Raw genomic sequence first — 27,697 nt, 5'->3', positions numbered from 1 at the left:
ACTTTCAGTACTGTCATTATGAAACTGAAGAGACATTTTTCTGTCCATAGTAGTCTGCATAAAGTCGTTTCTGACAATGGTGCACAGTTTACAGGTCAGCAGTTTAAAGGATTTGCTGAGACATGGGACTTTGTTCATGTTACTAGTAGTCCTGAGTATCCACAATCCAATGGCTTGGCTGAACGTGCAATTCAAAGTGTGAAACAGTTGTTGGAGAAATCCAAAAGAGACAAACCCAATATTTTTCTCAATTTGATTAATCTCAGAAACATTCCTCAAGGCAATTTATTTGGTTCACCTGCTCAGATATTGATGTTGAGACAAACCAGAACTAAACTACCAATCAATAAGAATTTGTTAATTCCAAGTGCTAAAAACAACAAAGCAGTAAAAGCTCAACCATTGAAAAAGTGTTTGTCACAGAAATTCCATTATGACAAAACCAGCAAAACTCTCAAACCATTAAAAGAAGGACAGATAGTGAGGATGCAGAAAGCAAAAGGTTTTGACTGAGTAGGACCTGTGAAACATCTATGTGCAGAACTGAGATTGTACATCATTGAGCCACAAGGAATGGAATTTCAGTGGAATCAGAAGCATTTATTGCTGGTGTCTGAGCCAGTGTTACAGTATCTTGTCTGTAATTGTGACTTTAATTTTCAGAGTATGCTAACAAATGTACCTGTTGCAGAGAACAATTCATCTTTTGTTCCTGTTCCTGAAAGTGTCCCTGAAGTTCTTAAAGAAGAGCATTCCCCAGTAACTGTCCCTTTAGCTAAACACAGTACCGATTATTATAGAACGAGGTCAGGCCATATCTCAAGATCTAATCCTAGATATATGGCAACCTGGACATGATTGTTATTGTTTTATGTGTTTGTATACTTTTTATGTGTATCTGATATTTTTTTCATTTGCATGACAAAATTATCAATGAGCGAAGATTTAGATCATAGTGTGTTTGTTGTACCTTTAAAGCCATTGTAGTTCATGAGCACATGCAAGCAGAGTGCCATTTTGTGTAACAGCCAGAGTGAAAGCATGCATGTGTGTTGCAGTCAGCTAGTTCGCTAGTTAATTTAAGTTTTATGTTCCAGTCATCCATCCTGATGTGTTTGTGTGTAATAAACATCTTAAACAACCACCCATGCCTCATCATCTTATTTGAATAACACAAGACAAGCAACAAGGAAGACATGCAGACTCTGCACAGAAGGCACCCTAGCCGAAAATCAAACCAGACACTTTCTTGCTGTGTGTTGACAAACTAGCAGCACTGTGCCACCACCCAGCTGTAAAAAGTAATCCACTGGAGTTTTTTAACTGTTAAATGCTATTCATCATCATTATAACATCGTGTATACGATTTAGTAATACACTTATATGTATGTGTATACTTGTATGAGTAAATCTCAATATTATAATTGATAAATTACACTTATGTAAAAGTAATGCATTGCTTTAGTTAGTAACTAGTAATAATACTATATATGTTTTTAGAAAAGTAATAAGTAATAGTAATATATTACTTTAACGGAAAAGTAACTAGTAATAATAATGTATTACTTTTATAAGTAACTAGCACAACACTGTGCTCAACACATAGGTGGCTACATCTTCTTTGGCACCTGATGATAATTGGTCATGCATAGGATTTCCGGAAAATGTTTAACATGATTTAGCATTTCATAGGCATACAGATTGCTCTGGCATTAAATCATGTTAGTTTCATGAGCATGCTTTGACACCTGATTAGACTTTGTCTAGATCATAGGAATGAATTAGTGGAATCGATGGCATTTAGTCCATCTGAAGATGGAAAGCCTTTAACCCTAATAGATGTATGGAGAATCTTTTACATGCATGAACACTTGCTAGGCATTCTTCCCTGACCTGTGAGCATCTCTACCCAGCATCTGTTAGCATTCTGGTACAACACGTAACACTTCTTCATTTATTTTGACTGAAGCTGCAAACAGACTATAACTACTTGTATCAGCACTCACTGTTTGTTTGGTAACATCATAATATGCTAGCACTGGATCTGTTGTTGGCATTTTTTACTCTGCTGAAAGCTTAAGCTTGAGCATTTCCCCATGACCAAGGTGCATCTTTCTTAATCAGTTCTGTCAATTGAATTAGCATGTGTGAGAAATCTGGCCCAGACATTCTCAAGAAGTTGATTATGCATAGGGCTTAGTCACACAAAATGAACTCTTTAACTTGGCTGTTGCTCTGACCTTGTTTGCAGATGATCCGATTCAGTTAACTCATGCTCTGACCAAAATATTGAAGCTCGGTCTTTCCAAAACAGTATTTCTTCTTGGTTTAACTTTAATTCTGAGTTTTTAATAGTTTAAACTTTTCACTGAGCCTTGAATCATGTGTCTGTTTATGTGGACCAAATACCAGTATGCCATCCATAACAGCAACAACACCTCCATGCTCCTTTAGCCTTTATTTTACACAGAAAATCTGAGTTGCTGAGGTTACACCAAACAACAGCTTCTTGAAACAGAGCCTTCCTACTGTAGTTCTGAAGGTTGTCAGTTGTTAACAATATTCCTCTATGGATATTTGCCAAAACCCACTGGAAAAATCTAATATGGAAAACACTTTTGCACTGATTAACTTGGCTGATGTGTCTTCTAGTTCATAGGTTCATAGGTGTTTACTAGGCTAATGACCACAAGGGACTTTTTAGGCCTAGCCATGCATCCCAAATCTGTGACAAGTTCTGATACCCTTGATAAGTGTAAGCAGGGGCCTGGGAGATGAAACATTCACAAGCAGGGACCTGGGAGGACCATTTACAGGCTGCCTGTGTCCATTATAGACATACTGTAGATGCCAAGCTAGGGACGGATATCCTGTTCCCCATCCAGCTGTCCAAGTTACACTTGAATTGGGTTAGGGAGGAACTCTGCTTCACATGGATGGGAAGCCTGTTCCATAGATGGGGAGTGTAAGCAGGATGAATTTTTCTTGCATAATTGCATCATTAAACTTTTTTAAATCAGCACATATCTGTGCACTGCCATTTCACTTTATATCTGGGACCATTGGAACACACCACTCAGTTGGTTTGGTTACACTTTATTTTATGCTATCTCCTTGCATTCAGTTTTGCTCTGCTTTTACTTCAGAAAGCAGAGAGACAATGACTCTCCCGTGTGTTTGTTCAAGGCATATATTACACCATTGGCTTTAATATAATTTTATTTTTCCTGGCTCACATTTACGCAGGTCAGCTTCTCCATAAACAAGCAAAATGACTCCATGTATTCTGGCTATTAACATTATCTCACATGTTACAGCTCTGCTGATCAGATTATTTATGGTCAGACCATCCACCACATAAACCCAAACTCAGACTTTTTCTGCTCTTGTGCTGACATGGCTAGAAATTTACCAGCACACTTGAATTTGTCTGTTGTGCTACACATTTCTTACTTTGCATCATGCAAAAGTTTGAGATATTTCTATAGGTAGCACGTGGTATCACAGTAACATCAGCCCCTGTATCGATCTTGAAACTCAAATTAGTTCAGTAAATAAGGAATTCTACTTGCCAGTCTAATGATGCTGATTACAGGAAAAATGCTTTTTCAGCATTATTTTCAGTTTCATTCTCAGAAGCAAGTTCATTAATTACCACTTACAAATGACAACAAAATGTCTCACATATTTACATCTTTAATACCTTCTGCCTTATGCTGCACACTGATCTGCTACATCATTTGCCAAGCTTACATTCAGTCTTTTTCTTATGCATATGCTTAATTTGGGCAGTACTATATCTTGTCTTAAACTTGCCATATTCTCTGTGACTTACCTCACAGACATCATTTGCCATATCAAAGTTAACATTTTGCATCTTCAGCAGTTCAGCCTTTCTATTGATTTACACACACACATATATATATTTATATATATATATATCTATATATCTATATATATATATATATATATATATATATATATATATATATATATATATATATATATATCTATATATCTATATATATATATATATATATAGATATATAGATATATAGTTTTCCTAAAGTTAAGTTAATTTCATGTTGTAACTTTTCAGATACTTAACATCAGGCATTCCAGTTTCAGTTCTGTCACTGATTTGTTTATTTTGTATTTCATTAAACTCACAATTTTCAGCCATTTCATACTAATGCCTTACAAAAGCTTCAACATGTTTGCCTTTAACTTCTACATATTTGGGGGTTTGGACAAGTACCCTTAGATGAAGATTGTCAAAAGCTGACAAACTTTCTAACTACAGTAGGAAGTGTCTGTTTCAAAAACCTACCCTTTCATGTATAACATTTTTTTGGTATAAAAATGTTCCTTCATCATCATCATCATCATCTGCAACCCTCATTTTTCCCATTTTCTACACAGAGTCAGGGTGCTGCTTCAGCTGTCACTGTCTTTCTGGATATGCTGCCACTCTCTTGTGTTCTATAATGGTCATGCTTGTCTGTCACAGGTATTTTGTCACACAATCTATGTATCACTTTTCTGGATGCCCTCATTTCCTCTTGCCTTACTCCTGTCTCTCCCAAATCTTCTTCATCAGATTGCTGTCTACTTTTCTTCACATGTGCTATATTTGCCCTCTGCAACTGGAGCTTCTTTGGCTTCTGCACTGTTGTCCTCATTTCTTTGTCTTTCCTACACTGTGCATCCTGCAAGCAATCTCAGACTGCATCACCTCTAACATCCTCATGCACTCTTCCTTCACCATCCAGCTTTCTGTACCATACAGTAGTACTTGCACAGCACTGTTTGGTACACCCTATCTTTTAGCTTCTTTGGCATTCTTCTGTCATATACTACCACTAACATGGTGCTAGTTGGCTGTAGCTCCTCTTGAGTTTCTTCATGAGCTTACCGATTACTGACTCATATATAACAGTCTGCCATCTCAGAATGAAAAGGTAGAGTTTGTTGTCTCCATCTCCTTGACCATGGAGTATGACAAAGTGTTTACCTGAATTTTTTTTTGTTTCTTTATCCAGTTCAGTTTCTACTCTGTAGCACGTGAACCTTTTCCTTAATTCTGGCTAGATAAATGGCTTAAAAACATCTAATGGCTCACACAGGTAATCCTTTGTGTTTTGTTTCAAAATTTCAGAGTTCAAGAGCTGAACGACTTAAAATTTGAGTTTGGCAGATACTACTCAACACATTGGTGTAGTTTTCTGACTGGAATGTTGTTATCTTTTTTATTTCATGAAGATGCTAATTCTGATGCCATGTCATTATGTGTATTTCAGGTTACATAGGCAAGGACAGTAATGTCAGGATACACCAGCACTTTAATAAAAAGCATTAGGTTTTATTCCATGCTAAATGGCAGCATAGTAAGCCCAGTTTTAACAGTTCACTCATCACAAATACACTTGTACTAACACTAGCCTCAGTGCATTATCAGTTGTGGATACTTTTGAACAAGATGATATACGATACTCTTAAAATGACAATTGCGATAAAACATATTCACTGTAAATACACAGGCTCATCACAGCTCTACACCTCTACACACTTATCTTCACACACACACACACACACACACACACACACACACACACACACACACACACACACACACACACCATCCCAGCTGCCTTAATGGTGTCATATTCCCTAACTCAAATCCATCCCTTCCATTTCTGTTCCTTTTGCCCACCTTAATCACATTTCCTTTTAACTAACCTACACTATACATCTCTCTCAACCTTCTTGGATTTCACCATTGCTCTCTTAATCTGCTTCTTACCCCTTGTCATTAACACTGACATGGCACGATCAGTGGAATTTCTCTAAAAAATCATCTAACTTTCTGCCTTTCCTGTGTTATGCTCATTAAATAGTGACCTATGGTGCCAACTAAACTATTCAGAAAAAGTAAACCATCTTCATCCCCCATCCTGCCAGATGTCTGCTAAACTTGACTCTTCCATATCCTTCGTCAACACTTTTGGCTCCAGCTTAACAAGCACCATCTCCATATTTCCATCCTTCACAGGCTCAAAAGCCATATTAAAGTCACCTTAAGTATCACAATCTCCAGGATTCATGAAGCCCTGCACGACGTGCAGGAATAGTGCAGGAGCTGCTGCACACAATATGTCCACTGAGCTATTCAGCAAAGGGCTCCTGGGATGCGCACAAGCGCTCCTACACTATTCCTGCACGAACACTACTGCCTTATGCTAATTACCTCATTTGCTAGTGAAAACCATACAAATGAAGTGAATTAGTGATTTAGCAAGAAAGCAGGTGTTCATGCAGGTATAGTGTAACCTGCAGAAATGTATTCGGTTACTAGCTGAATACATTTCTGCAAATAAGAAAACGGAGGCATAACAGCCTCAAATGAAGCATGTATACCATTTATTAGGCATGCCAATGGTCAAATATATGGCCATTGGTATGAAAAATAGTTTAATTATTATAAAATAAAACTTTTTTTTGGCCAATCTCGGCCGTTTAAACATAAGGCAGTGGCGCGCAAATGGGATGGTGCCGAAAATAAAAAAAAGAAATGTGAAAAAGCAATTTTCAGGGAAATCTGCATTTTGCCATTATAGGCAATGGCATGCAGAATGACCAGGGAACAGTGGTTGCTAAGGGGAAAGGCTCAGTGTGAGTTCAGTAACTATGGAGTATGCAAATGAGGAGAATATTACTGAATCACAAATTTCTTCTAAGTGTTAGACTGGACCTAACCGTGTAGGTGCTCTAATATGGCCATATAAGCATGAGAAGTAAACGACATCAAAAGGGGGTGTATCATTGTTGCTGTAAGCACATTGGAGCACTGTTGCCTGGGTTTGCGCTTAGCTAAGCACAGCTCAGTAAAGGTGTGTGTGTGCCTGAGGCTCTAATGTCTGACACCATGAAATAAAGAGTGGTGTTCATGTCCAGGGAGGGACATTTCTGCTAAAACATGTTTAACTTAGCTTAACAAGTTTGCGTGGTGTGCACTGGGACTTAAACCAAAAAAACCCCCAGGAAATTGTAGCACTGTGTATATGTAAGCAAGAGGGTGTGTCAGAGGCTATATAGCATTGTTTACCTTGCCTAAATGGGTGTGCGTGGCATGCACTGGGATTTAAACCACAAAAATAAAAAAAAATACATGATATGGCAAGTGGAACAAGAAAAAAAGGGAAATAGCAGAATAGAGGCACTCAAATACAAGTAATAGAGCTGGTAGGTGGAATGTATCACACTCAGCCAATCACACAGGCAGCATCTGCAGCACACCACTATAAACTAAGCAAACACCTTTCAATCTGTTTTTTCCCAAAAACCTCTACACCACTGGTGTACACAGATGGGGAAATTTTACCTGACAAAACTAACAAAATGTTAGGGGCTGCTGTTGCTCTCATACATCACTATGTGCAAGAGGCTGAGGGTGGTGAAGAGGACAATGCTGATAACTGCCCCAGACATATGAGGAGGAGGAGAAGAGTGTTCAGGCCCAGAATAACCTACCAGTGGCTACATGATCTGGAGATAGTAGAGTGCTACAGGGTGGACGGGGACATACTGCAGAAAATTGTGGAGCTGTGCCGGCCAACACCTCACATCCAGAACAAACAGAGGGGAACCCATCCCAGTGGATACCAAGGTATGTGTAGCTCTAAGAATACTAGCTACAGGTACTTTCCAAAGGCCAACTAGGAATATCATGTGGGTCTCACAGGCATCTGCATCCAGGATACTCCACCAGTTCCTGGATGCCATGCGACCACATACCAAGAAGCACATTAAATTCCCCAGCACTCGTGAGGAGCTGACTGGCAATATGTGTTTCTTCCACCATGTAGCAGACTACCTGGAGGTACTGGGTGTCATAGACTGCACGCACATCTACATCAAAGCACCACCTGGTGACTGGGGTAGGGTCTACATTAACTGCAAGGGTTTCCACTCCATCAACTGCCAGGTTATGTGTGATGCCCAGGGAATTATCATGAATGTGTGTGCTGGCTGACCTGGAAGCTATCACGACTCCCACATCTGATATTCCTCACAGCTGTATCAGTGGTTTGCCAGGGTGGACATCCCATATGGCTATTTAGTGGGGGATGCTGCCTATGCACTGGTGGCGTGGATGATGACAACCATTGGAAATGCACCCACACCCACACAAGAATGCCATAATGAGGCACACGCACAAACCAGAATTATTATAGAGCATGTGTTTGGGATGTGCAAGTCACAGCTCCACTGCCTTGACATATCCAGTGGAGCCTTGCAGTACTCTCCAGCCACATGTGCACACATAGTCATAGTATGTGCCATGCTACACAATATGATCATGTGGAAACAGCTGCAGCAGGAATAAAATGGGGAAGGGCCACACAGCCCCCCCACCATTGCCAAGGCCTCCACAGGCATAGAGTGACTCGGAGGAGGAACATCCTGAGCCTGACCCTGTAGGCAGATGGAGATGTGCCCAGTATGCCCTGGCCTTGGCAAAGAGGCAATGCATAGCGCATACACTGACATTGTAGGGCCCCAGGGATTGATCTCTCTCTCTCTCTCTCTCTCTCTTTCTGACTTGCACACACAGTAAAATGGATGCCAAACATTACACCACCTCTACCTGACCATGTATAGGCAGTGTACTGTGTGCATCTGACATAGTCATCCGTCAAGCACCACCCGCACAACAGCTGCAGGCATGAGGTAAGCCAGTCTCTGTAACAAATTAAAATAATGGGGTGGAATTTTCTGATAGGATATCTATGGTATTGATCAAGCATGTAAGGGAATGGGGTGGCTAACTGGGATAGCAGCAGACAACTGACAGCTCTATGGGCAGCAGGATGTGTATCCCCAGTGCTACCCTACCCACACCATGCAGTACCACCCTAATCAACAAATACCACTGTAGTATACGTGGTGAGCCAAATAACTGGTGGGGGTCATATGTCTCATGCATGGATGTCAAACCACCAACCCCACACAGCAGATCAGCTATAGACAACTACACAGAAATGCCTGGCAAAGGCCCCCACATGGCAACATCCATTAAATCCCCACCCACAGAGTGTTACACAGTGATATCACAGCAGGTCTGGCAGTGGCAGTATGGCTTTGAAAGGTAAGAAGTCTGAAACTACAAATGTCTATGCCAGAACAATCTGACCTGTGATTGATACTGTTATGTTTGCAGTCTGACAGGTAGGGCACACCACTATGCTACATGAGACCAAAATGTTAAGGAAATATCAGCACAGTATGTGCATAAGTTTATAGTGCACAGTCATGCCACCCCCATAGTTCCATAGAAATGCAGTAACATGTTCCTAGACTTAAGCAGCATCCAGATGTCACCCAGACTGATGGCACAATAGTAACAGAAAGCAATTGTCAGTAACACCCACAGTCAACTTACTGGTGCCATCTGCTGGATGTCTCCTGCCAGCAGCCTGAGAAAATATGATCATCAGAATGCACTGTCCTGCATCTGTCACACCCGGCCTACAGGCCTCTGACAAATGCCTATGCCTCACCCACAGTGCTCTTTAGGGAGTATATTGGGATCCACAACACCAACATAACACAGTCCACAAAATACAAAGAAAGGCCATGCTGACAACTGCTAGGAGCAAACCTGCCAGCCTGAGGGAGCTAGAAATTGGGACAAAGCCATGAATAATGGGGTGATGAATGTTCAAAGAGAAGGTCACCTGTGAAATACTGCCCTAATAATGTTATAACGTTGATGGAATGATTTGTAGTAGCATGGAATGTCTGATAGGTATGAAGTCTTAAACTGCAATATCAACTGTCTGTAATATCTGACTTCAATCCTGAGTTACTTGCAAAACACTTTTGCTGGAAAACCACACTTGTTTGGGATAATCAACAAGATATTTGAGTCATGGATGTGGACATTCTGTGATACTCCATACAGTCGACATGCAGGATTATGATTATAAACACGGTAATGCACCCACTGCAGGCAGGCCTAACGCTGGAAGATGGTGCCATGTCTGCACCCACAGAACCCTGGGCCACAGCCATGGGGAGTAACACACCTATCCATGATCACTCATCCTATGAAACATCCCGAACCCAACATGTGGCCATCAAAGCAAAATGAGGTGGGCCATACATACATGTGTGACAAACACACACCTCCAGACTGGTCAAACAGTCTGATACACACAAGACCCTATAAGTGCAGTCAACCATTGAGGAGAGGGCAATGCAAAGTACTGGTGGCTATAGGCAAACATATCTGCCCAGGACACACACACCTGACGTATTCTATCCCCTCCAAATTTATCTGGAGTCTGCCTGTCACCCTGATCCTCTCTGACTTATATTACCCAACTGTGGACTGGAAATCAGACCAGGCCAGAACATAAATGCACAGAGAGTCCACCATTGTAACATATCAGCAAGGTGCTGGACTATTTTCACAGCAACAGCAGTCAGTTGCTTGTAGGCACACCCCTCAACAGGCTGGATAGTGCAAGAATGCATAGCATTTGGCCCATAAACCTTGTGTGTGCATCATCCATCCTGTATTCCTCTGGTAAATCACTGTGATGATCTGAGAAGGTATGTCACCAGGAACTGAAATAGTACATGACAGTGTCAAATGGCATATCTGAAAGATGTCTGCTAAAACCAGCCCTGTAACCCTTGCAACCCATACATTACTAAAATAAATCGTCACAATCATTGTATGGCCCATTTTCCACACATTTTGATAGGCTATCTACAGATATCCTGCACCAACAGGTTGACAGGTATGGCCATAGCACAAAACAAACCAGACTCGAGTACAACAATCCCTGGAATGGAGTCCCACATGTAGTATAGAAAGACACACTGGGCATGATTATACGTTTAGAAATGTCAGTAGGATCTAGGAATGAACAGGTCTTCCCCACCCAGTGCACTTTCCATTGCTCCACCTTAGCAGTCCTGAAGATGTCTGTCACCAGAGAAATCACTTTTGTTAGGCCCAGCCGCGTAAGCTCTGTGGCACGTGTGATAATTGCATAACACTATAGTACAAATAACTAGCTAAGTAGGAGTTCTAATCTCAGTTCTGGCAAATGTACAAGTGTGCGTGTGTGTGTGTGTGTGTGTGTGTGTGTGTGTGTGTGTGTGTGTGTGTGTGTGTTTGTGTGTGTGTTCACAACTGTAAGCTTTTGGGTCCATTCAAACCCAGTACACCTCCCCTTTCCCCAATTTAGTGGTCCTGCAGATATCAGTCATCTTAGAAGTGCCTTCCATTAGGCCTCAGCCCCATAAGTTGTGTGGCACATGCAATAACTGCATAATACTATAGTACAAATAATTAGCTATGTAGGAGTTCTAATCTCAGTTCTGTCAAATGTACAAGTGTTTTTGTGTGTGTGTGTGTGTGTGTGTGTGTGTGTGTGTGTGTGTGTGTGTGTGTGTGTGTGTGTGTTCACAACTGTAAGCTTTTGGGTCCATTCAAACCTAGTACACCTCCCCTTTCCCCACTTTAGTGGTGCTGCAGATATCAGTCATCTTAGAAGTGCCTTCCATCAGACCTCAGCCCCATAAGCTCTGTGGCATGTGTGATAACTACATAACACTATAGCACAAATAACTAGCTAGGCAGGAGATCTAATCTCCATCTTGGCAAATGTAAAAGTGTGTGTGTGTGTATGTGTGTGTGTTCACAACTATAAGCGTTTGGGTCCATTCAAACCCAGTACAACCTCCCTTTCCCCACTTTAGTTGTCCTGCAGATATCAGTCATATTAGAAGTGCCTTCCATCAGACCTCACCCCCTTAAGCTCTGTGGTGTGTGCAATAACTGCATAACAAGATAGTACAAATAATTAGTTTGGTAGGAGTTCTAGTCTCAGTCCTGGCAAATGTAGAGGTGTGTGTGTGTGTGTGTGTGTGTGTGTGTGTGTGTGTGTGTGTGTGTGTGTGTGTGTGTGTGTGTGTGTGTGTGTGTGTGTGTGTGTGTGTGTGTGTGTGTGTGTGTGTGTGTGTGTGTGTGTGTGTGTGTGTGTGTGTGTGTGTGTGTGTATGACAGTTGTGTGTGCAAGACTGTGGGAGTTGTGTGTTTGTTTATAGGAGAAACAGTTTTATGCCATTCACACCCACAACACTTCACAGTGCCCCACCTTATCAGCCCAGGTGATGCAAGTCCCTTATCAGCAACCTTGGCCAGCTGTCAGCCCTGTAAGCTCACTAGTGTGTGTGATAAATGCTTAACACTATAGTACAAATGACTAGTTTGGCAGGGGTTCTACTCTTCTGGCAAATGTGTGTGTGCCTATGTATGTTTGTAAGTAGAAGTGTTTTGATATGTTCCCCACCCACTGCCCTACTTTAGCAGTCCTGCTGATGTCATTCCCCATATCAGAACATTTGGTCAACTCTCAACCCAATAAGCTGTGTAGTGCATGTGGTAACTGCGTAACACTATGATACAAATCACTAGTTAGATACGGGTTCTACTCCCACATCTGGAAAGTGCATGTTTGTCTGTTTGTAAGACAAAGTATATTTGTAGGTTGAACACCCACTGCACAACATTATCATTCCTGCTGATGTCATTCCCTTTATAGGTTCACAAGTGTGTAGTAGGTAATGGCCCATGAGGCTTAACAAGCCTAGCACATAGAAGGGCCCTGCCATTGTGCCACCTAATGTTATGTCCCAGTGCCTGTATCAAGTATAGCCACTGCAGTGATCCTTGGGTTGAACTGTCTATTACCCATCCACTCATCAAGATTTCTCTGGAACAGGGTCAGCAAGGTCCTCTGCATGACATGTATAGGAAGTGTATTCCATGGCATGTGCAGTCTCTTGGTGAGGGACCTGTCCCACCAGCATGTTGTGTTGATTGTGGTACTGAGGTAGAGATCTGTACAGTGTGTGGTATGGATGGATTTATATGTAGAATTTCTAAACCAGCTGGGTCAGATATGGCTTTGTAAGTCAAGCACAGATAGCTGCTAATTGGGTGATATGACACAGAGAATAGCTTGGGTCTGATGAGTCTGTCTGTGTAGGATCTGTGGCTTTCCCAGCTGTAGCACGTATCTAGTGAGGTACATGGCAAATGGCCCATGATACTTGGTGAGTGGTCTAATGAAGGAATAGTAGACAGAGATCATTACCTCTATCTTCCTGGATGCAAAACTTTTGGTAATGCAGGCTGCCATATAGAAGTACTTCCTGACCACAGTGGCAATGTGGTGCTTGAATGATATATTGCTGCCAACCTGTGTCCCCAGATCTATTATAATGCCTACAGTGTTCACTGGGCTCCCACTGATGTGGAACTTACTGGGAACTGAGTGTTCTACCAAAGGGGATGATGATGCATTTTGTGGTGTTAAGCTTCTGGCCATGGTTTCCATACCACTCATTGGTCTCAGTGAGGCCTTTCTATAGGATGTCTGCATCACTTGTGGAGTTCATGATAGCTCCCAGCTTGCAGTCCTCTGTGAACTTGATCAGCCAGAGTTCCTCTGCATTGGGCTGGACTCCTGAGAAGTAGATGCTGGACAGGACACTATCCAGTACTGATCCCTGTGGGACCCCATTTGTGACTGCTTGCCAGTCTGACTTGGAGTTTGCCACTGTCACACTGTGTGTTCTGTGAACCAATTTCCAAAGCACCCACTGATATACGGGTGGATGCCTAGTTTGTTATGTTTACCAATAATCCCTGACTGAGGAATGGTATCAGAAGCCTTGGCCAGATTGAGTTAGGCTGTATGCAGTCACTTACTGTATTACACAGCCCTGGTGACTCATTCCAAGACGATAACCAGGTTGAGCAGGCATGATCTGCCATTCACAAAGCCAAACTGTGTGAGATCCAGAGTTAGGAGGTCACCCATATCTTGGTCAATCAGGCCCCTGATGAAGCACCCATACCCCTACATAGTAAACTTGTCAGGCTAAGGGCCCAATAATTGCCAGGGTCTGTAGATGCTACCCCTTTATGGAGAGGAATGACTGTAGCAGTGTGCCATTTTTGGAAGGACAAAGCCTGAGGTGAGTCTGTGACTGACCAGGGCACACATATGGGGTGCCAGGTCTCCTTGTATGTCATGTAGAACACAGCCATGGATATGTTGGGGTCCCATGGAAGTTGTAACCTTGCCTATGGACAATGCAGGTCTAACCTGGCCTGCAGTAATGATGGGTGCCTGGCATTCATCTGCCATTGTGATTGTCCCCTGGCATGAGGGGTAAAGCTGGCATTGACTGTGTTCGAAAGACTGTGGCCAATATCTGTTGTGTCAGGTTAAGAATCAGCATTGTGTAGTAATTCACAGAACTTGTGGTTATTGCTGTGGAGATTGCTGACATAATTATCAAAGGCTTTTGTGATTGTTGTCAGTGTCTGCTGCAAATCTGCCTTCATAGCTGACTGTAGGTCATTCCATGAGGGATCTCAAGTTGTGTTTGGGGCTAATAAGGGGGTTAACCAGTCTTGGGACAACACGATTTTCTGCAGCAGTGTCCTCCATCTGTTGTACACTTTAGTAATGGCAGTGGGCCATCACAATGGCCTCCAGTGTTTGGAGGACAGTGTCTGTGTTCTGTTGGCTATGGCTGTAATTATGCATCCATGTACATGTTTGGGCAGTGCATATGTGTATGAGGTGACAGTCATGCAGCTATATCCCATTGGCATGGGTGCAATTAAGTCATCCACCCCTGTTTTTATGACTGCAATGTCAGCATTGGAGAGGTTTGGCAAGGTGGTTACCTTTGTGGGGGGTGTGGGTGAGATGTCATGCTCAATGTTGATTGCATCATGTTTGGATCTGACCAGGTACAGACTGACAACTGTGGTCGAGCAGCAGACCCATATGTAAGTAACCAATACAGGTCAAGGTTGTTGCATCCTCTACTGGGGGTCAGTATGAGCCGGTCCTGGCCATTGGAACTGATGAATTCTATGAAGCATTGGGCCGGTGTACTGGTGCTTGACTACTTTCCTCACGTGATGGAGGTTTAGTTGCAGTCTCCTACTAAGCCAATCTTGGGTTGCATCTTCATAGATGCCAGTGTGTTGAGGAATGTGCATTGACAGTCTAGGGACATAGATGTGGACCCATAGCAGACTATGGCCTGGATTTCACTATTACCCCATGGCAGTTGTACCGGAAGTATCTCTGATGCATTATGCTAGGATACTAGTCTGGAGGTGTGCCTATCCATAAAGACTATGGAGACAACACCACCTGAGGAAGTGTGGTGTGGTTCATGCTTGGGGGATGACAGCTGTGGGATATGTCATAGCCTGTTGCTGCAGGGCTGTTGTCTGCTGCTGTGAACCATCTCTCCATTATAGCAGAAATGTTAATGTTCTCCACTTCGAGGAGTGCTTTGAGTGACTGCATCCTGACAGTTAGATGTCTACTATTAAGCAGCATGACCCTCAGATTGCATACATGTCTAGTTGTTATGGTGGTAATCACATTTGGAACACTGCATAATAAGACAGTATAGGGGTGGCAAGACACTTAGCCAGTACCTGGAAACCCAGGGCTGACAGATATAGGACATCTGTGGCAAGTCATTGAGGTCTGTCAATCATGTTATCCCAAGCAGAGTGAAACTGGATCCCCTGAGAATGACACAAAACATGTAAGCCAATGTTGCAGTCAATCATCTGTTGAGAGTACTGCAGCATCATTCAGGGTGACAGCAGTATACTGCTCAGGGCTACTGTCATACCTGTCTGGACCACATAATCAGAGAGTTCAACCACGTCTCCTGTCATTTAGTCCAGGAAGGTGTGCCCCAGGTCATTCACACCCACATGGATAAAGAGTGATACTTGTAGTTGTTGTGGAGTGTCATGACTGGCTGTGCCATCTGTTGGATTCTGGCATGTGATAGATATTTGGCTGTCATCTGCTCCATATTCAACTTAGTGAGTGGGATATGTGTGTACCTCAGTATAGACTTACCCATGATCATTGTATTGTGCAAGGTGGTTAGTCAACAGAGCTTAGGTTGAGGGGGCACACTGTGTAGGTGAAATATGTGTCCTTTGGCATGTGCCATGTCATAGTGTCTATGTGGGTGTCTGCCTTGCTGGTCTGTGCTGTTTGGGTAAATGTCCATTGAGTGCCTCTGTGAAGGTGGGTGTGTGGTGTTTCACTGTTTGTCATGGCTATTAAAGTGGGTGTCATGGTGAGCGATGGGTTCCACATGGTGTGGTGCAGGTGTTGATCTTATACTCTTGACCTGTTAGTCCAGTCTTTGCTTGAGAGTGCATATGTCTACATTTGGTGATATATGGGTAACTCTCACAACTCTGAGTGTTTGGAGCTTAGAGGAGATGGTTGTCTGTGTACATGATGCAGTTGCAACAGTGCCTCAGAATGGACAAGTGCACCAGGTTAATGGGTGAAACCACAAAAAACTGCACTTCAATCATGCCAGGAGCGGTGGACATAACTAGTAAGTACTGGGGCTACTTCTGTGATGAACAAGTACTGTGGTGGCTGCCAGGTGTGCCACACTTACTGATACAATAACCTGGTGAAGTGCCAAGCTATAATGCTATTTGAAGTGCAAGACAGAAATAATTTTCATGATATAAGGGTGAAATTCAAGGTAGACATTCTGCCACCTGTAATACTTTACCTCAGCTGTGCAGTTATCAGCAGCTTTGGCCATTTGAAAGATCAGTAAGCACTGTAGCATATGCAATAATTGTGTAACACTGTAGTAGACATAACTATGTAGGCAGGAGTTCTAATCCCAATAGTTGCAAGTGAGTTAGTGTGTTTGTCTGTGTGTGTGAGAATCATGTACTGCCTGGCTTTGACCATTTTTGACTTGTGTACTACTCTTTACACTTCCCCTCACTCTAATTTAGTAGTTCTGTTGATGTCATCCACCTTAGAAGTACCTTTGGAGTAGGTGAAATATATAAGCTCTGTGGCTTGTTGGATAACTGCATCGCACTGTAGTAGAAATAACTGGATAGGCAGGAATTTTAATCTCACTAGTGGCAACTGTTTGGATGTGTGAGTGTGTGTCTGTCTGAAAATCATGTAGTATGTGGGTTATACCAATTTTGACTTCTGTACCACCCTTTAAACGTCCCCTCACTCCAATTTAGTTGTCCTTTTGATGTCATTCACCTTGGAAATACCTTTGGATTTGGTGAAAATGTATAAGCTCTGTGGCATGTCTGATAACTATGTAGCATTATAGTAGAAAAAACCTGATAGGCAGGAGTTCTAATCTCACTACGGGCAACTGTTTGCATGTGAGAGGGCATGTGAGAATCATGTAGTGTGTGGGTAATACCATTTTTGACTTCTGTACCACCCTTTACACTTCTCCTCACTCCAATTTAGTAGTCCTGTTGATGTCATTCACCTTGGAGGTTCCATTGGATGAGGTGAAGATGTATACGCTCTATGGCACATCTATTAACTGAGATAGGCAGGAGTTCTAATCTCACTACTGGCAAATGCCTGGATGTGTGATAATCATGTAATGTGTTGGTTATACCATTTTGACCTGTGTACTACCCTTCAGACTTTCCCCTCACTCCAGTTTAGTAGTCCTATTAATGTCATCCACCTTAGAAGTACCTTTGGGCAACATGAAAATGTATAAGCTCTGTGGGCATGTCTGATAACTGTGTAGCACTATAGTTGAAATAAGTAGATAAACAGGAGTTCTAATCCCAATACTGGCAGCTGTTTGTGTATGTGTGAGGATCATATCTTGTGTGGCTTATACCATTTTGATGTGCGTGCCATACATGGCTGGTGAACACCTCCTGATGGCATTACTTTATATAGTATGGTAATAGCATCTGCCTCACATGCAGCAAGTTAAACCATTGCACAGTCCTCTGTACAGATGTGTCTGGAATACCCAGATGTTTGCAAACTATACATGGTCGTAAGTGGTCTGTGTGCCTTAACAATGCCCATGTATGTGATATTGTACCCAAATAGGCCACAGTGAGTGTACCGGCACATATGGCAGCATCAGGTATCATACCTGACTGAAACATAATGCTGATACAATGTCTGCCACCCTCTCAGTTGGCCAGCCTTGTAGGTGCAATACACGAGTCTAGATGCTTGGTTTTACAAGTGAGCTGTCCATGTTATGGGTCACATTAAAGGTTGGAAGAGGTGGTGACTGACCTATTGTGCTCCCAATTTGCATGCATCAGAAACACCTTGCATCTTAACAGGGGTGTGTACAGAATTTATATCCACTGTATACCAGTAATCTGTCACACATGTCACTACAATAGGCCGTTTTTTCCAGCCCATTTGCTGGCTTCTGTCCAGATGTCTTGCACTAACAAGTTGTGAGGTATGCTACAAGAATGTTAAATTCACCTCAGATAGGCCCCAGTGGTGACCACTGTGATGTAATACAGTTAACCCCACCACAAGTGAACATGCACATAAAGCAATATAACTGTTACTGATAGTTGTGTGCATGGTAAATTGCATGCCCTTCACATGCCTGGAGTATTTCCAGGCCACAACAGAACAATGTCATACTCACCAGCTCCAGGCTGCTGTCCCATATGCAGACCAGAGGGACCTAGGTAGTTGTAAGAGAGAAGTATTGTCAGCAGACTCACATGTGGCCTTGGTACAGGATGGATGTAGCATGTCTGCACATTTACAGTACAAACCCCAATAATACACTATTTTCTTTCCTCACCATAGATCTGTACCTCTGTGCATTAGAAAACCCTATCCACAACTGCAATCAGACCTGACACATGGATGTAGATACAATACAAATACAAGTATATATGATACAATAGTGTACGAATCTCCACTGTGCCCTTACCTGCATGCTCCTTGCCCATTGTGTGGGTGCCATCCACCTCCAGCATGTTGGCCTGTGTACCCTGATGTTGCACTGGGGTATGTGCCCCAAGGTTGGCGGGAGCTCATATTTTATACAGCTTGGTTGTGTGATGGATGACAAAGAGAAATGTGAAGTCATTTGCATGATGTGGTGATGACTGTACCCAAGGGTGACAGAGTGGACATTGCAGTAGTTGTCAACGGGCATGTTGGTGAAGAGAACAGAGGGTTTGTGGAAGGGATAGGTATGCATGGTGTTAAAGGAATGCAAACAGCGAGATGGTAGTGGAGTTTGCAAAACAGCTGGACTTGGCTGTGGTGAATATGTACTATAACATGAGGGAGAAGCATAGAGTGAGTTACAAGACTGTAGTAAGATGCACACAGGTGGAATATATCCAATGTAGGAGGGCCAGTTTGAAGGAGATTGGAGACTGTAAAGTGGTGAAGGGGAAAGTGTATTTAGACAGCATAGAATGTTGGTCTGCAGGATGATGTTGGTGATCAAGAAGAGGGGAAGTGTGAATTCAGCAGCAAGGATCACATGATGTGAATTGGAAAAGGGTGATTGTGAGGTGGAGTTCAAGGAAGAGTTAAGACAGACACTGGGTGGTACTGTCAATTTACCACATATCTGGTTAAGTACAGCAGAGCTACTAAGGGACACTGCTAGAAAGGTGCTTTGTGTGACATGTGGATGGAGGAAGTAGTACAAGGAGACCTGGTGGTGGACTGAGGAAGTACAAGACAGTATATAGAGAAAAATGGTGGGCAAGAAGGAGTGAGACTGTTAGAGAGATGAGGAAAGTAGACATGAGTGTGAGGAGATGAGGTGCATGGCAAAGAGAGATGTGGCAAAGGCTAAGGATGAGGCATACGAAGAGTTGTACAACAGTTTGAACAATAAGGAGGGATGACAGGAGTTGTACTGATTGGCTATACAGATGTACTGAGCTAGGAAAGAAGTGCAGCAGATAACGGTGATAAAGGATAATGAGGTAAATGTGCTCACAAGTGAGTAGAGTGTGCTGACCACATGGACAGAGTACATTAAGAGGCTGATGACTGCAGAAACTGAGGCAGAGAAGATTGGATGATGTGGGTATAGTGAATCAGGAAGTGCAACAGCTTAACAAGGAAGATGTAAGGATAGCTATGAAGGGGATGAATACTGGCAAGGCTGTTGGCCCATATTACATATGTGTGGAAGCATGGGGGTGTTTAAGAGAAATTACATTGTTGTGTTTAGCCAGACTATTTACTGATATCTTAGGTGGTGTGTGGTTGCATGAGGAGCGCAGAGAAAGTGCTTGGGTATGGTTTTAAGAATAAGGTTGATGTGCAGAGCTGTGGTAACTACCAAGAGATAACATTGAATTTTATCTGTACTGAGAGTAGAGAACTGATTTAGGATACCCTACAGAGATGGAAATATGCTGTAGAGAGGGCAGTAATGAAGGTCAGCAGGACTACGACAGAATATCTGTGTATGAATGAGAGGGAGGTTAGCAGAATGCTGAGGATGCATGGGGCAGATATGGCAAAGATGGATGTGCTTAAATGATTGGGATTAACATTTCAGAGTAATGATGATTGTGGTGGACAGGTGAGGAAGAGAGTACAGGCAGGATGGAGAGATTGGAGAAGAGTGTCAGGATTGAATTGTGACAGACGTGCACCAGTAAATGTGATATGTAAGGTCTACAAGAGGGTAGTGAGACCACCCATGTTATATGGTTTGGAGACAATGGCAGTGAGAAAAAATGCAAGAGACAGAGCTGCACATGGCAGAGGCACATATATCACGATTTGCACTGGGTGTGACATAGTTGCACAGGTTTAGCAATGTGTATATGAGAGAGACAGGCCATGTTGGACAGATATGACACAAAGTTGGAGAGGCAGGATTACATCAGTTTGGACATGTTCTGAGGAGGGCTGCTGAGTATATTGGGAAAAAGATGGTTAATGATGTAGCTGCCAGGTAAGAGGAAGAAAGGAAGGCCTCAGATAAGGTGTATGGATGTGGTGAGAGAGGACATGCAGGTGGTTGGTGTGAAACAGCAAGATTCAGTGGACAGGCAGAAATGGTGACAGAGGATCCACTGTGGCCAACCTGAATGGGAAAAGCCAGAGGACAATGAAGAGGGATGTTGTAATATCAGTCTTCACAGATTTGCCAACTATTTGACAACATAACACAACTCTATGGGTAAATGACTACAAATATGAGGCACACATATGGTCAGTGTGCATAACACTGGACAGCTAAATGTTATGAGCTCAGTATATAACATGCAGTTCAACACACATCTGCAGCAGTACTTTACTATGCAAATACCATGTATAGATGTCTCACATATCTGAGGCAAACAAGTATATATTAGTTGTATTCACAAGTAAGATATGGATATGTACAACATCCCAGTAGCTGGCCTAGCATTTTCAAAGTCAGTATTGTTCAACACACTTCAGTAGTAGTCATATGTGAGCCATCCTTTCCTGGGGCCTTACTGATGATCTATGTCACTGCAGACTGTCCCAGATGCTATGGCCGTAGTTTCTGATCAGCAATATATTAGTACACTAAGCTTTGTTGAGACATATATGTTAACCCTTCTCTTTCACATTCTTACATACCCTCTACTGCAGTCCATGAGATGCTTATTTGTTTGACATACCTGTCTTTGTATTTTTCAATCTATAGTGGTTATATGCTATTTGCTGTCTTTTCCCAGTTTCTCACTGTCCCTCTCCACACACAAGTAGGGTGTACATCTGTGTTGCATATGCAGCAGCTTGCCTTTTGTAGGTAATGCTCATGAGCAGCTGATGGCCTGAGCACCAATTGGTGTTCCCCAGTTGCTAATTGCATGCAGAGCAGCTGTGTAGTTCTTTCAATAGCCAATGTCATAGCAACACACTCCTATAACTGAGTACTCCATGTGAGCAGTGACCCTTTCCCGTATGTGTGAGGAAGACATCCTAGAGGTGTGTGAGATAATACCTCCTACAATAAGACTTGTGGAGGCAACCAAATAAATGGTGGAGAAGGTTCAAGACATAGAGGCAGAATGTGAGTATTGCTGTTAAATGTTTTGAATACTGCTAGTTTAGCAGGGTTTGTCTGAACATGCTACTTCTGCATGGGTTTCAGTATGACAAAGTTCTGCATCTGCATAGCTCTCAAGTATAGGGCTATCTACATAATGGCCAGAGGTTAGCCTGTTATGTTTGGTCTACTCCCCAGACAGGTGTTGTCCTTGGCAAATCAGTAGCATACTCTGGTGATTACAATCAGTAAATGCTAACATCCATTTTTTTCTGACTTTATATCCCTCAGAAAAGATATGTTACAACAAACCCTGTAACACCAGAAACTTTCTAAGGGTATAACAGCAATATTTTAAGTATGGCCATGTATTTGGGCTTCTGTCCACTAATTTTGTCAAGCTTTGTCCAGCTGTCATACAGTAGGAGGTTGACAGGCATAATGGTTTATCATTTAGTGCAGTCATTATTGCTGAGGGGAAAGGCTGGGAAACATGTTGCAGTCTGTACATTCAAGAGGTTGGTGTATAGAGAATGCTGTTAGATGGCCTTGTAACATATTTTCTGTGGGGGAGAGTAACAAGTGTTTTAAAACTAGGCTGTTAGAACATGTGAGACATACTACTGATAAGAAAGAAGACAGTTTTATAGCTGTACATTTGAATAAATCTCACCATGGAGACAGTAGTCAGTTCTAAAGTACTGTTTTGGAAAAAGTCTGTTCTTCAGTTTGACAAAAAATTCATAAAAGAACAATTGTTATGTACAGAATCAATGTATTATTATTAAATGTGATTTATGTAATTAAGTGTTAATTGCGTCTTGTGATTAAGGCAAGTATTTCTTGTAATGTTTTACTCCTTGAAGGCTTTAGACAAGACATCAGAGTATAATAAACATGTGTGAATTACTGGCTGGTTGTATTTCTCATTGATATGTTCAGTCATTTTAGTTGTTTTGATAAGAGGTTGTTGTTTGTCTGGACATTGTGTATGGCCCATCATGATTCTGTAGCAGTGTACTGTTCACTTATTTATTTGGATTGTGTGTGTGGGGGAGATGGGGCAGATGTGAGTGTCATGGGTCCTTTTGCATCCAACTGTACATTCTGCCCTATTTGCATACATACACACACACACACACACACACACACACACACACACACACACACATATATATATATATATATATATATATATATATATATATATATATATATATATACATATACACCTCAGTATGCATTGGTAATATAGCTATATATTGTTATACACATATATGCATCTCCATACATATCTATCTCTTTCTCTTTCTATGTATATGTTTCTTTTAATATATATATATATATATATATATATATATATATATATATATATATATATATATATATATATGTAGATACCAATCATTCCTAATTGCATAGTGTCTCTTCCCTATTGTAAACTGGCTGTAAAGTATGGTATGTTTGAGAAAACATCCAAAAACCATATGTCTCAGATGGCTTAATGGTAAATTGTCATGACTGTTGTATGCAGGGTCCTGGGTTTGAGACCTGCAAAGGTTGTTGCTAGGCAAAATAAGGACTGCTGGGTACAGAATAATTAAGGCAGTTTTGAGCAACTTTAAGCATGTTTGCATGACAGTTAGCAATGCTAACATATGGGTAAACCAATAGGTGCTTACACCATGTAGGCTTTGCTTACCAGTATGCAAATCTGCTTAACATTTACATTTAAACAATGCTTAAACCTGCAAAGTATAGCTCAGCCCTGATAACCATTTATCCGATTCCAGTCTGATAAAATAGCAGGGTAATGACATCTTTAATGTGCATTTAATTTCCTGTACATAACATGCTTATATGTGCTGTCATTACAATAGCAATGGGTATGACTATACTGTTTGAGACACTTGGGTATACATGGATAGCACCACAATATTGTTTTGCATTTGTTTTATACATGGGTAGTATCTCAGGTTATATGCAGACACACTTGCATGTTACACCAGCTACAGTGCACTGGTTGATAAAAATATGTTAACAAATATTGTATTATTAAGTTAAATCTTTTAACAGTGCTTTTCCAAGTAAAAATCATTTGCAGATTGTAGTACTTGAACCACACACCCCTGCATGCAAAGCTGGGGCTCTGATTACTGTCTTGTACTTGGTGTTTGCGCTGTATGTTTTTATGTATCTCCTACTGGATATTGATATGATATTATGATATTAACTGTAGACTACTATGTTTTTGGACATGTCATTGAGGACTGCTGTCATGTAGTAATGGCATACCTTTCAGTTTCAGACTTATGTCCTTCAAAACATTCATCCTACTGCATAACCTATTGGCTATCTACTTTCTGTCTGTCCTCTGTACAAATGTGCAGATGTCAGGTATTGCTAAGATCATACAACTATGTAGGTACCCACATAGTATTGTGCTGTAGGCCTGTACACTGCTGCTAGTTCCAACATATGGGACATTCCTTAATGTGGGCCTTGCCCCATTTCCTTGCCTGCATGAGGGACAAGACAGAGGTGGTGGGGTACAGATTCACATACAGTAGGTGGCAATACATCACAGGACAGGACATTTGGAGACAACACGACAACATGGGGGACATATCCTCAGAGTTGTGAACAGATTCAATGTCACCAATGCTGTTATACACATGGTGGATTGATAGATCGACAGTGTTTGTGTGGACATGCATCTAGTGAGTGACTTCATGACTGACAGTGATATGTCTCTGACATACCTCTCCACTGTCACCCTGTCCACAGACTGGCCACATGTTTGCCTGTTATGTTTTGTCAGTCGTGGACTCTGGGGAATGTAGTCAGTAAATATTCACATCAATTGGTATTACTGACTTCATATTCTTCATAAAGGATATGTTACAACAAACCCAGTAACATCGGAAACTGTCTCAATGTATGACAGCAATATATCCAGTATACGCCTGTGTTTGTGCCTCTGTCCCCAAATGATGTCAGACTTTGTCCAGATGTCAATGAGGCTCAAACATATTTAGTATCATTATTTCTTGCCTGCATTACTGTTACCATCCCAGTGATGTAGTAGACCCACAGACATGTCAGGGAAGAGGCCATAGATATGAGTCCTGAGCCTGTACATACTGAGGTGAACTGTACATGTGAGAGGCATGTGTATGTCTGGCCATTGTTAACAGACTGTCAGGATTGTGTACACATGCCATGTGTACATGTTATTTGGGCTGTGTATGGAGGGGGTGGATGTAACTGTTATAGCTCCTTTTTTATCTGACTGTGCATGCTGCTCCAGTTTCTGCTGATTTATTTGCTATATGTGTTTGTAGGGGCAGACTGAGACATGTTCTGTACCAAGGTCAGGATTCAGACTACACTGAGAATTGGGATTGTATATGTAGGGCTAGTGTGTGAGTGGCAAACAATGATGTATTTGTTCACACAGTCCATATACTCTAATGTTCACTTGACTTACCTGTATCTGACTCTGACTGTGGTGATATTGGTTGTGGGTATGCACTTTCACACTGGTGTCAGTTTGTCAGTGGTGTTACATCCCTGTAGTGCCTGATATATTTGCAAATACATGTGTAATTACCCATAGCAGATTTCCTATTTCAATTACTTGTGCTATTTCTCTAAATATATGTTAGAGCACACAGGAGGGTGTTACTACAGCAACTGTGTTAGCTTATCTATGCAAGTACTTCAGATACATCCCCATTTTCATGGCTTCCACCCACCACTTTGTCAGCCTTGGTCCAGATTCATTGCAGTAAGGGGTTATGAGCATATCTCTCAACTGGCTGGATTGTTTCAGGATGTTTATTGCTCATATTTCTGGTCTGGTTTACAGATTATTCGCATTTCTCTGGTAAATCACTGTGATGACATGATTGTTGTTAGAAAATGAGGACATACATTTCATTTACCTACCTCACATCCATCAGAATATGTATGCTGAAACAAACTGTGTCACTCTGTCAAGAAGACTACAGGGGGACAATAACCTCTTCCTTCCTGGATGCTAATGTATTAGTACTGAGATGTGCCACATAGAAGGACTTTCTGACCACAGTAGCAATGTCATGGTCAAAAGAGACATTGCTGTCAGCCTGTGTACCCAGATATCTTATGATGCCTTCTTTGTTCAGGGGACTACCATCAATGTGGTAATTCATGGGAACAGGGTTTTTCCCAAAGGGGATGACAACACATTTTCTGACATTGAGCTTAAGGCCATGGCTCTGACACCAGTCATTGGTCTCAGCGAGGCCTTTCTGTAGGATACCAACATCACTTGGGTAGTTAATAATAGTTCCCACCTTGCAACTGTCTGCAAACTTTGTCAGCCAGAGTCCATTCATGTTGGCATCGGCTTCAGAGAAGTTGATACCAAACATGAGAGGACCAAGGACAGAACTCTGGGACTCCACTTATGACTGCTTAGCAGTCTGACATGGAGTCAGCTATTTTCATACTGTGAGTTCTATCTGTGACCCAGTCTGCAACCCACCTAGAGATATAGGAGTTGATGCTTAGCTTAGTGAGTTTTTGCATGATTCCTGAGTAGGAAATGTTATCAAAGGCTTTGGTCAGATCACTGTAGGCTGTATGTGCCACCTTGTCTTCATCCACAGCTCAGGTGACTGACTCCAAGAAGTTGACCAGGTTGATTGAGCAAGTATGACCTACCCTTCACAAAACTAAACTGTGTGGGATCCTGAGTGTGCAGATTCTCATATCTCTGTTTATTATACGCATGATGATGCATTCCATAGCTTTTCATAAGAGACTTGTCAGGCTATTGGGGCAGCAGTTCCCAGGGTTTGTAGTCGCTCCTCCTTTGTGGAGAGGGGTGACTGTAACAGTACACAATTCAGTAGGGACAAAGTCTAAGGTGAGGCTGTGATTAAACAGGGCACACAGGTGAGGTGGCAGGTCACTCTGTAGTTTATGTAGAACACAACCAGGGATATTGTCAGGTCCCATAGAAGATCTATTCTTGGCTTTGGACAGTGGAGTTTTAACCTGTGCAGCAGGAACACTGGGTACCTTTTATACTGGTATTGTGATTGGTCTTTTGGGGGAGGAGAGAGGGGGAAAGATTGCTCTCAATATGTCAGCCAGAATATTGGCAATATCTGTTGGCTTAGTCTAGGAGGTACCATTGTCCAGTAGCTCAGAGCAAATATTGGTATTGTTATGGAGATTATTTACATAACTGTATGAGGCTTGGTGTTTGTCTTTACTATGTGCTCCAATTCTGTTTTCCCAGCTAGCTTTGTAGTATTTGATGAGGGATTTCAACTTTTATTGAGGCTAATAAGAGTTTTTTCCAGTCTTGGAACCTTGGAACTTCACCTTATTCCATATCAGTTTCCTCCTTCTGTTGTACAGTTTCTTTATGGGTGGGGACCACCAGTTTGGCTTCCTTTTTTTGGAGATGAGGGTATTGGTTCTATTGGGTATGGCAGTATCCATGCATTTGGGTACGTGTTCATAGTGCATTTTTGTTTGATTCAGCAGTCATGCAACTAGTCTCCATTTGCATGGCTGCTGTGAGGTTAGCCACCTCTGTTTTTCGGAGGCCAAAGTCAGCTTTGGAAAGGTTTTTCACAGTGGTTACCTGTGCAGAGGGGGGGGGGGGGTGGGAGGTCTCTGGATTTCCAAAGGTAATTACTTGTGGTCAGATCTAACAAGAGAGGAGTTGACTATTGGTGTACAGCAACAGTTGCCC

This window comes from Protopterus annectens, chromosome 1.part0, assembly GCF_019279795.1.
Source record: "Protopterus annectens isolate FY-2018-M chromosome 1.part0, PAN1.0, whole genome shotgun sequence".
NCBI lineage: Eukaryota > Metazoa > Chordata > Ceratodontiformes > Protopteridae > Protopterus > Protopterus annectens.
The sequence above is the reverse complement of the archived record's forward strand: the minus strand, read 5'-3'. Positions refer to the sequence as shown.